This window comes from Octopus sinensis, linkage group LG28, assembly GCF_006345805.1.
Source record: "Octopus sinensis linkage group LG28, ASM634580v1, whole genome shotgun sequence".
Classification (NCBI taxonomy): domain Eukaryota; kingdom Metazoa; phylum Mollusca; class Cephalopoda; order Octopoda; family Octopodidae; genus Octopus; species Octopus sinensis.
Genome location: NC_043024.1, coordinates 3040393 through 3050675, shown reverse-complemented (window position 1 = coordinate 3050675; position 10283 = coordinate 3040393). Strand labels below are relative to the sequence as shown.

The window sequence follows — 10283 nt, the reverse complement described above, 5'->3', positions numbered from 1 at the left end:
GTTTTGGTAGTTTTCAGGTCTTTTATAGCAAAATGTAACATCAATAAGATTAATGGCTTATCAACAGGATTAACATCACGGAAAATAATCTATTGTTAATGATGTAACATCAATAAGGATTAATGTCTTATGAACAGGATTAACATCTTAGTATAACAATCCATTGTTATTGATCTGATATCAAGGGGATTAATGTCTTATTGTCATGTATTGAACTCCTAATCAATATACAGCAAATGCTGTCCATGTGTTTAATTAATTAAAAGCCGCCAGTCAAATGGCACACACGGGTTTTATGTGAACTTGTCCATTTTATACATATATGCGTGTGTATGTATATATATATGGAGAGAGAGAGAGATATAGATAGATAGATAGATATGCACACACACACACACACACACACACACACACACACACATATATATATATAAACTCGCAATCTTGGGGTTAGTAACCCACACTCTTAACCATTACACTATATACCCGTGTGCAATTATAGAGTGAATTTATATGTATGTATGTGTATATATATGTGGGCATGTGGAAGAGAGTAGTAATTCGGCAGGAGGACTTAAACGACATGCAAAGGTACATGAAGCCCAGTTACAAATTCAGCCGGCTTTTTACCGGTAAAGGTTTTAGCTGCCAATTCTGTACAAGACATTGTAGATCTTTAGCTGGGCTAAAAAGTCACATTCGATCACAGCACCAGTAACAGTTAAGCTTCGTGCAATGGCCAAACTCGATAACGAGGGGACAGCCATAGTGTGTGTATGTCATCATCAACATCATCGTTTAACGTCCGCTTTCCATGCTAGCATGGGTTGGACGATTTGACTGAGGGCTGGCGAACTAGATGGCTGCACCAGGCTTCAATCTTGATCTGGCAGTGTTTCTACAGCTGGATGGCCTTCCTAACGCCAACCACTCCGAGAGTGTAGTGGGTGCTTTTACGTGCCACCAGCATGGGGCCAGTCAGGCGGTACTGGCAATGACCTCGCTCGAATCTTTTATACATACCACCAGCACAGGTGCCAGTAAAGCGATGCTGGTAACGATCACGCTTGAATGGTGTCTTTTACATGCCACAGACACAGAGGCCAGGTAGCCTTATATAAGGTTGTCCCAAAAGTTCGTAGAAAGTCTTGGAAAATAATGGTCTTTATTTTGAGGAATAATTTTTGTTGTTTTTGTTAGTACTTGGCGAGTAAAATTCAATTTTCGCAAGTGTTTACGAACTTTCGGGACAACCTAATATTAAAAAAAAGTAGTTTTAGAGACAGAACCACCTTCAACTCAATCAATATTGAAATATTCTGAATCCTGTATTTTCAGTCTACCGCTACGTTCTGAGTTTTGGGTTGTTAGCGAGGACTGTAATCTCAAAATAATTGTCTCAAATTTAATTTTTTTTAAATACATGGCGAAGCCAGGTTTGCTGAAAGACATAGGAGGTAAGGTGAGCTGTAGTGTGGTGGTGCTACTGAGAGAGAATCTGAACAAGGAGGAACAAGTATGCTGAGAAAGGAGCCAAACAAGGAGGACCAAATAGATCATTTTAGGCCCGTAACTCTGCTGAACACAGATTATAAGATTTTGGCCAAGATATTAGCCAAGAGGTTGGTGGTTGTCATTGATAAGGCGGCGAGCTGGCATAAACGTTGGCACGCCGGGTGAAATACTTAGCGGGGCGAGCAGGTTAAGGCGGCGAGCTGGCAGAAACGTTAGCGTGTCGGGCGAAATGCTTAGCGGTATTTCGTCTGCCGCTACGTTGTGAGTTCAAATTCCGCCGAGGTCGACTTTGCCTTTCATCCTTTCGGGGTCGATTAAAAAAGTACCAGTTACGCACTGGGGTCGATCTAATCGACTTAATCCATTTTTCTGTCCTTGTTTGTCTCCTCTGTGTTTAGCCCCTTGTGGGTAGTAAAGAAATAGGTATTTCACCCGTAGCTATGTTCTAAGTTCAAATTCCGCCGAGGTCAACTTTGCCTTTCATCCTTTCGGGGTCGATTAAAAAAGTGCCAGTTACGCACTGGGGTCGATCTAATCGACTTAATCCATTTTTCTGTCCTTGTTTGTCCTCTCTATGTTCAGCCCCTTGTGGGTAGTAAAGAAATAGGTATTTCACCCGTAGCTATGTTCTAAGTTCAAATTCCGCCGAGGTCAACTTTGCCTTTCATCCTTTCGGGGTCGATTAAAAAAGTACCAGTTACGCACTGGGGTCAATCTAATCGACTTAATCCGTCTTTCTGTCCTTGTTTGTCCTCTCTGTGTTTAGCCCCTTGTGGGTAGTAAAGAAATAGGTATTTCACCCGTCGCTATGTTCTGAGTTCAAATTCCACTGAGGTCGACTTTGCCTTTCATCCTTTCAGGGTCGATAAATTAAGTACCAGTGAAACACTGGGGTCAATGTAATCGAATAGTCCCCTCCCCCAAAATTTCAAGCCTTGTGCCTATAGCAGAAAGGATTATTATAAATTCTTTGCTATATCTCTGAGTGGCCGCACACTAGTATCACATTAGTCTAAGCTGATGTGGATGGATGCACTCTGTCGGTTACGACGACGAGGGTTCCGGTTGATCCGAATCAACGGAACAGCTTGCTCGTGAAATTAACGTGTAAGTGGCTGAGCACTCCGCAGACACGTGTACCCTTAACGTAGTTCTCAGGGATATTCAGCGTGACACAGAGAGTGACAAGGCCGGCCCTTTGAAATACAGGTACAACAGAAACAGGAAGTAAGAGTGAGAGAAAGTTGTGGTGAAAGAGTACAGCAGGGATCACCACCATCCCCTGCCGGAGCCACGTGGAGCTTTTAGGTGTTTTCGCTCAATAAACACTCACAACGCCCGGTCTGGGAATCGAAACCGCGATCCTACGACGGTGAGTCCACTGCCCTAACCACTGGGCCATTGCGCCTCCTAAGCTGATGTAATCCAGAGAGATTTCACCATTAAAACAAAACACAAGTTCTCTCAATATTTTCACTGCTCATCATAATTGTAGTCAGTTTTTTTTTCTGTTTTTTTTAAATGCTTATCACATTTTTTTAATATTAGCTGTTAAAATTAAACCAAAATTATAATATTACTTGCGCTTGTTTAAACAAACATATTGATCAGGTTGTGAAGGCGCATGGCTTAGTGGTTAGGGCATTCGGCTCGCGATTGTAAGGTCGTGAGTTCGATTCCCGGCAACGCGTTGAGTCCTTGAGCAAGACCCTTTATTTCACTTTATTGCTCCAGTCCACTCAGCTGGCAAAAATGAGTAGTACCTGTATTTCAAAGGGCCGGCCTTGTCACACTCTGTGTCACGCTGAATCTCCCTGAGAACCACGTTAGGGGTACGCGTGTCTGTGGATTGCTCAGTCACTTGCACGTTAATTTCATGAGCAGGCTGGGACCCGCGTCGTCGTAACCGACGGAGTGCTCCTAGATTGATCATGTTGTAATATCTTTTATTTACTTAACCACTTCTGAAAGTGAAATAATAACATCTGTAAATGTTTACTGATTTCTTTGGCAGAACTGAGAGAGAGATTAAAGTTCAAATTGATTTGATAACTTTATAAACATCCCATTGAGAACCTACAGCTGAGCAGGTATTAGCCGAGAAGTTCATGTCGCTACCTAGTGGCTCCTGGATCAATACCTTACTGTGCTGCACCTTGAACAAGTGACCTTTATTTTAACCCCATTTCAGACAATGTGAAATACTCAAGGACATAACATATTACAGGAATCGAACCTGCAAATTCCATCAGACTCATGCAAGCACGAAAAGTGCATGTTAAAATGATGAGGATTAATTAATTTTCACTGATATCATTTTGTGGCAATCTTATGGTTCTAGTATATTTTACGTCAACTGACCATGTGTATTTGTTTATACTTGATCGTCGATTTCCATAAAAAACTTTTATTTTTTTACATTTATTTTTTTACATATGGGGTTGGGGGAAATGGGATGTTTGGGGTTGGGGTTAGGGTTACGTTTAGGGTTAGGGTTTGGGGTTAGGGTTAGGGTTAGCGTTTGGGTTTGGAGTTAGGGTTAGGGTTACGTTTAGGGTTAGGGTTTGGGGTTAGGGTTAGGGTTAGCGTTTGGGTTTGGGGTTAGGGTTAGGGTTACGTTTAGGGTTAGGGTTTGGGGTTAGGGTTAGGGTTAGCGTTTGGGTTTGGGGTTAGGGTTAGGACCCTAACCCTAACCCTAACCCCAAAGATCCCATTCCCCCCCCCAACCCCATATGTAACAAAATAAATGTAAAGAAATAAAAGTTTTTTACGGAAATCGACGATCATATATAAACAAATACACGTGGTCAGTTGATGTAAAATATACGAGAACCGTAAGATTGCCCATTTTCTTTTCTTGTCCATTCTGTATTTAGATGAGATTACAATTGTAAACTTTCAGGATTTGATGGTATAGAATATGCACAGGTGTATTAGATAGACCCCAGTTTCAGCAAGGAGGACCAAATAGATCATTTTAGGCCCATAACTCCGCTGAACAGAGATTATAAGATTTTGGCCAAGATGTTGGTGGTTGTCATTGATAGGCAAGGAGGACCAAATAGATCATATACCCTCCAACCTTCATCAGGTGTCTTGGGGAAATTTCGAACCTGGGTCCTCATTCTTTAGGTATTTCTTGATATTATTATTATTATTATTCAGATCACTGCCTGGAATCGAACTCAGAATCTTGGGGTTAGTAGCCCGTGCTCTTAACCACTATGCCATATGCCAGTGAGCATAATAATAATAATAATAATAATAATAATAATAATAATAATATGGAAAAATACCTTAGGAATGAGAACCCAGGTTCAAAATTTCCCCAAGACACCTGATGAAGGCTGGAGGGTATATCAGCCGAAACATTGTGTCAACAACAAACAAGATGAGGACAAATATCTGTCAAATGTAAATAATGTACATCTCTTAAATATAGAACTGTAGTAACGAAAGGGTTAATGGTTAGGGTGTTGGACTCATGATCACAAGATTGTGGGTTCAATTCCTGGATCGGGCAACACTTCATTTCACCTTGCTCCAGTCCACTCAGCTAGCAAAAATGAGCTATCCCGCAATGGACCAGCATCCCATCAAGGTGAGGAGTACATAATCCACAGAATTTGGTCCTATGAGCCAGGAACATGGTAAACAACAACATGGGAGTATAAAGAGAATGATTTATAACATTTAGAAGTGTCCAGGTGATTATCGCCCTCCATATTAATTCTAGAGGAATTCTTAAAAGCTGTAGAAATGCCTGTACGTATTATCGATCATGGTTATTGATTATACGATCGACTTAAAGATCGATGGACTAAAAAAAATCAGATAGAAAGTGGGCGGTGCTGTCCACTATTTTCCCTCTACTGAATAACACCGGTGACGGACGTTAAATGTCCCCTAATAATTTATGCATTCAAAAAAAAAAAAGCTTCATTCATTTTGGTCTTATAATTTTATCCAGTGGAGGCGCAATGGCCCAGTGGTTAGGGCAGCGGACTCGCGGTCGTAGGATCGCGGTTTCGATTCCCAGACCGGGCGTTGTGAGTGTTTATTGAGCGAAAACACCTAAAGCTCCACGAGGCTCCGGCAGGGATGGTGGTGATCCCTGCTGTACTCTTTCACCACAACTTTCTCTCACTCTTACTTCCTGTTTCTGTTGTACCTGTATTTCAAAGGGCCGGCCTTGTCACTCTCTGTGTCATGCTGAATATCCCCGAGAACTACGTTAAGGGTACACGTGTCTGTGGAGTGCTCAGCCACTTACACGTTAATTTCACGAGCAGGCTGTTCCGTTGATTCGGATCAACCGGAACCCTCATCGTCGTAACCGACGGAGTGCTTCAAAAAAAAATAATAATTTTATCCAACCCACAATAAAACGGAAAATATCGCCCAACAAAATAACTGATACACCTCGAAACATGAACAAAAAAAAGGTCTCGGATAAAATTCGCATTAAGTTACGTAGATGCATCGGGATGCGAAATTTCTTTTTCCACGAGAGTTCCGGAGCCCAGTTAGGAAATCATTTGCATACAGCCAGTCAGAGCTCAATTATCAAGCTAATTTATGAGCGCATAACGAGTGATGGGCGATAAGAAAAGGTCACTTGGGTAAGGAATGACCATGTTTCTTTTCTCTTTTAATTATGCTTGTTGTTCTTTTTCCAACCATGGCTGCCTCTGCGTAGTTATTTGTGTTGTTTAATTTGTAAAACAGCAAGGGGCGAGGGTTTGCCAGCACATCACCCTCTACCCGCATTTTCCCAATCCGCATCTTTATCACATGGGGCCCTAACAAAAACCCGATAACAGGTACAGATGCAAACCTATCTAATTACTTACTCTCTTTTACTCTTTTACTTGTTTCAGTCATTTGACTGCGGCCATGCTGGAGCACCGCCTTTAGTCGAGCAAATCGACCACGGGACTTATTCTTTTGTAAGCCCAGTACTTATTTTATCGGTCTCTTTTGCCGAACCGCTAAGTGACGGGGACGTAAACACACCAGCATCGGTTGTCAAGCAATGCTAGGGGGACAAACACAGACACACAAACATATACACACACACTTATATATATATACATATATACGACGGGCTTCTTTCAGTTTCCGTCTACCAAATCCACTCACAAGGCATTGGTCGGCCCGGGGCTATAGCAGAAGACACTTGCCCAAGATGCCATGCAGTGGGACTGAACCCGGAACCATGTGGTTGGTTAGCAAGCTACTTACCACACAGCCACTCCTGCGCCTATATACTTGTCTCTTTCTAAAACCAGGCTTAACTTGGGGGCGATCGGTCGACTTCCAACCCCGTTTTTCGTCTTGAGTTTACTTGGTAGAGCGTGTTTGTTAACTCACAAGGTCAAGGTGAGCTCTGATTGGCTGTATGCAAATGAGCTCGTTACTGGGGTCCGGAACTCTCGTGGGAAAAATTTCGCCATTGGGACCTCTGTATTAAAGTAGTGGTGGAGGCGCAATGGCCCAGTGGTTAGGGCAGCGAACTCGCGGTCATAGGATCGCGGTTTCGATTCCCAGACCGGGCGTTGTGAGTGTTTATTGAGCGAAAACACCTAAAAGCTCCACGAGGCTCCGGCAGGGGATGGTGGTGATCCCTGCTGTACTCTTTCACCACAACTTTCTCTCACTCTTACTTCCTGTTTCTGTTGTACCTGTATTTCAAAGGGCCGGCCTTGTCACTCTCTGTGTCACGCTGAATATCCCCGAGAACTACGTTAAGGGTGCACGTGTCTGTGGAGTGCTCAGCCACTTGCACGTTAATATCACGAGCAAGCTGTTCCGTTGATCGTATCAGCTGGGACCCTCATCGTCGCAACCGACGGAGTGCTCCTATTAAAGTAGTGGCAAAATCTTTCGGTAACTTGCAAGTTTTTATTCCAAAAGCAGAGAAAAAGGGGAACGGGGAACGATATTTTTTCTAAACTGAAGTTAAAAAATTTTTTTCTTTCGTTTTTTTTGTTCTTTTTTTTTTCAGAATTATATTTTTTCAACCTTGGAATTACACCCACAAAAAAATTCGGCAATCTTTCGTCTCTAGTAGACCTTTCCGCCGATTTCCGTAAAAAATTTTTTTCTTTTTTACATATGGGCTTGCGGGAACTTTTGAAGTAATGAGAGCGAAAGAGACTAAGAGAAAGCGATTGTATGACGAGGGAAGTTCTTTTGAAGTTACCGTGCATGGGCAATCTTTCGTCTCTAGTAGACCTTTCCGCCGATTTCCGTAAAAAATTTTTTTCTTTTTTACATATGGGCTTGCGGGAACTTTTGAAGTAATGAGAGCGAAAGAGACTAAGAGAAAGCGATTGTATGACGAGGGAAGTTCTTTTGAAGTTACCCTGCATGGGAGCATTGATGGACATGTGTGTGTTTGATGGGGTGTGGGAGACAGACAGTATGTTGTGTAAGTGAAGTGCTTCTGTTAGTGTGTGTGAAGAGACAGAGTAATGTGTGAAAGAAAGAGATAACTGAATTTTTTTACTCCGTGTATGTGTATATGTATGTATATTACTTCAAAAGTTCCCGCAAGCCCATATGTAAAAAAAAAAAATTTTTACGGAATTCGACGGACAGGTCTACTAGAGACGAAAGATCGCCAAAAATTCTAACATTCAGAACACAGAAATCCAAATCCATTTTAATTTTAAAAATCATTACATGACAACGAAAGGACGAGACGAGTTTTTTGATTTTTTTATGAATTTATTCGTTTCAGGAAAAAGCCAAGTTAACTTTTTCTTTTGATACTCTGCAACATTGCCCTTCACAATTTGAATTACGCTGTGTTTTTTGGGGGGCTTTTCCCCCCACATTTACGAGCATTTATTTAAATAAATAATTATTTTGCTCTGTGATGTATTTCATTTATCACCGACTTCGTATAAACGACAGAATAAACTCATATAAATGTCTTTGTGACTGATCTTAGATTATGTCAGAGACATTTAGCTCCTGTCACCGGTAATATCATTGAGGCTAGAAGCAATTAGTCAACGGCCTGGCCATCGTTGGAGCATCTCAGGTAATTTAATTGCATTATGTGTAGTAATTAACTCATGATAAGGTGAACGTTGATGTTTTTTGATAACTTAAAGCGACCGATATGAGGCATCGAGGTCGGTGCTCGAATCACCTGGATAACTAAATATTTCCTTCACAAAAATTACGTTAATTAGTTAATTGGTTGGGCGGGCTTTACTTTACAGGACAGTTTAATGCGATCCTTCGGTATACGTACCGTAAGTGGCTTTGTTTATATTTCTGAAAAAAAAAAACAGAAACCCTTTTCTCCCACCCTTAACCCTAACCCTAACCCCATATATATATATATATATATATATATATATGTAGGTCCCGGGTTGAGTCGGGGTTGAATGAAACAGTTCTAGTCCTGTAGAAGCTCCTTCTATAAAATAAATATATATATATATATATATATATATAAAACTTTCTTGAAATGTATCCGGTACCTATACCGAAGTTACGCCCAGTTTAAATATGCTTTAATCACCAACTAATGAGTAATCGATTCTGGTACTACTTGCGAACAGTGGTCCCGGTGCGCGCACTCGCGCTAGCTAGTCGTAAGTAGTCGTTCCTACAACGACTTGCGCCTATGTTTGTATTCCAAGGCTGAATAACATATCAAAGAAAATTAAAGAATATTTTTCGAACAAAGTAAATAAAACGCAAAGTTAATAATTTTTTAAAACTAAGCAAATAAATTATTTTTTAAAACAATGTATATAATTTTTTTTGGCGATCTTTCGTCTCTAGTAGACCTTTCCGTCGATTTCCGTAAAACAATTTTTTTTTTTACATATGGGCTTGCGGGAACTTTTGAAGTAATATACATACATATACACATACACCGAGTAAAAAATTTCAGTTATCTCTTTCTTTCACACATTACTCTCTCTGTCTCTTTCACACACACTAACAGAAGCACTTCACTTACACAACGTACTGTCTGTCTCCCACACCTCATCAAACACACACACATGTACATCAATGCTTCCCATGCAGGGTAACTTCAAAAGAACTTCCCTCGTCATACAATCGCTTTCTCTTAGTCTCTTTCTCTCTCATTACTTCAAAAGTTCCCGCAAGCCCATATGTAAAAAAAAAAGTTTTTTACGGAAATCGACGGAAAGGTCTACTAGAGACGAAAGATTGCCAAATTTTTTTTACACAAATTAAAGAATATTTTTCGAACAAAGTAAATAAAACGCAAAGTAAATAATTTTTTAAAACTAAGCAAAGAAATTATTTTTATAAACAAACTAAGGTTAGGGTTAAAAAGTCGTTGTAGGATCGACTACTTACGACTAGCTAGCGCGAGTGCGCGCACTGGGACCACTGTTCGCTAGTAGTAATGTGAGAAAGAAATGAGGAGGGTAGTCTTGGAATATGCTAGAAACAATAGCTAAATTTCCTTTAAATTACACTTTTTCCTCGTGGCTGTGTGGTAAGTAGCTTGCTAACCAACCACATGGTTCCGGGTTCAGTCCCACTGTGTGGCATCTTGGGCAAGTGTCTTCTGCTATAGCCCCGGGTCGACCAATGCCTTGTGAGTGGATTTGGTAGACGGAAACTGAAAGAAGCCTGTCGTATATATGTATATATATATTTATGTGTGTGTGTCTGTGTTTGTCCCCCTAGCATTGCTTGACAACCGATGCTGGTGTGTTTACATCCCCGTCACTTAGCGGTTCGGCAAAAGAGACCGATAGAATAAG

General features: G+C 41.0%; 1 protein-coding gene across 1 annotated transcript in view; it reads left to right on the top strand.

Moving 5' to 3' along the window:
• Window positions 1-8353: 8353 nt before the first annotated feature.
• LOC115225836 (zinc finger protein OZF-like) overlaps window positions 8354-10283 on the top strand; it is a 6998-nt gene continuing 5068 nt past the window's right edge. Inside the window, exon 1 of the mRNA XM_029796820.2 lies at window positions 8354-8566. The gene's annotated coding sequence lies outside the window, so the exon portion shown is untranslated. The remainder of the gene's footprint in view (window positions 8567-10283) is intronic.